This window comes from Topomyia yanbarensis, chromosome 3 (genome assembly GCF_030247195.1).
Source record: "Topomyia yanbarensis strain Yona2022 chromosome 3, ASM3024719v1, whole genome shotgun sequence".
NCBI classification, from domain to species: Eukaryota; Metazoa; Arthropoda; class Insecta; order Diptera; family Culicidae; genus Topomyia; species Topomyia yanbarensis.
This window is the reverse complement of record NC_080672.1, coordinates 271996808-271998581: the sequence shown is the minus strand read 5'-3', so window position 1 is coordinate 271998581 and position 1774 is coordinate 271996808.

The following is a 1774-nucleotide window of genomic DNA, read 5'->3' as shown; positions in this document are numbered from 1 at the left end:
TCGATGCCGCGCTGCCATTATTATGTTGGTTTATTTATTTTTATGTCATTGCGCACACCATGCGACTGCACACAACATTGCCGGTAAGAAGCACTGAGAGCGAGATGAGATGGGCTGATTTTTTGACAGCTCCAGGGGAGTGTCATGCTGTGTTGAATGACAGCTTAGTGTGTACGGGTCTTAACCACTATTAAATTAATTCGTTAAAAACTCAAGCATTATACAACGTGTATAATATACACGTTATCGCAAATGATGAATTAACGAATTTCATATTGATATTTTGGAAGACCAACTTTCCGTGCAAACACCACAGACAACTTTTATCGCAGGACTGCTCATACTATGACTATATTTTTTATACACCTACATTGCAGGTCTTATTGAAACTCTTTGAGAAAGTGATTGTGAGCATGTGTTGAATTCCTTTCCATGATTAGGGCATATATCTAGACAATCAGTGAACGTAAACTCGACACGCATAAAAGTAATTATTAGGTAGGGTAATTTCGGGAGAGATGCCGCACATTTTTAAAAATCGATCCTGCATCAAAGTAAACCATTCAATAATTGATGAAATCATTTTTACCAATTGCGACAAGTTTCTAAAATACTGTGAAATGGTTTTTGTAATGAAAAAAAAATTCACCAAATTTCCATGAACATTTTACAAAAAAAGGTCTTTGCGGGAGAGATGCCGCATGTGCGGGTGAGACGCCGCACCGTGGTCACAAACTGAAAAATAGTGAACAAAAGTATTTTTTGGCTTTCGTTGATGTTTTTGTAATTAAGTGTCTTCAGCTGAGTTTGATGAAGTTTGAATACACCTAAAAATCGGCTAACACCTTCACTTTTCTTAAGGGGGTACTACCATTTCCAGAATCATTTTTTTATTCAATATTTTAAAAATATTTTTCTTTCTCAACCTTGTGTAACGGTTAAGTTGGAGTAACTTAATTCAGGGCACTATTTATCTATATGCTTGTACGATATACATATCTATGTGTTAGTAGCAGTTCCCTAAAAGCACTGTTTGGCTGTTTCTCCCAATGAATTCATACAACTTAGGTTTGTTCTTGTAACCCGTCAGGGTAACAATTTAGCACTGGGTGGAAATATACCCTTTTTTTGCGTATACACTCCATAGAGTGTATTGTTTACGTTAAAGTTATGCTCACCGCTGTTCGATACCGTTCACATTTAGTTTGTAAATTTTTATATAGTTTCGCGTTTGTGAACGGTTTTGTGTAATCAGATAGGTGTAGAAAATTTTGTTTTATGTTTGTGAATTAGTAGCATAGGGTTTAGCTAGGCTACCGCTCTCCTCTTGCGAAAATACGAGTGCGCTGGTTATGTTGCTCATGGGTGACAGCTATGCAATGAGGCGGATTGTGTTGGTGATAGTCGAGTGCGGAAGGCAGCCATCGAGTTTTTTGACCAGCAGATAGTGACGGACCACGGCATCGATCAGACGCCCGATCAGTTTTTGTTTTGTTTTCGGGACAGTTTCCCGCCACTAGGAGATTATCTCAGTGCGCGCGTGCGACGGCAAGCTAAAACCGTCAAAAGTGCCGGCCCGTGGTTCGGGCATTAGTGAAGTGTACGGTGTCGGTTCGCCAATAGGGGTAAGCTAAGTGTAAAGGAGTGCTTTCGCTTCCCCGGCTAAACAATAAGGAACCACGACATCGGCCGTTCTCGCTATAGAGGATAAGTCAAACGAGCCAAGCTCTCCTCTATAGCTAATTGTCAAGGAGAACGAAGCAGGGCGGACAAA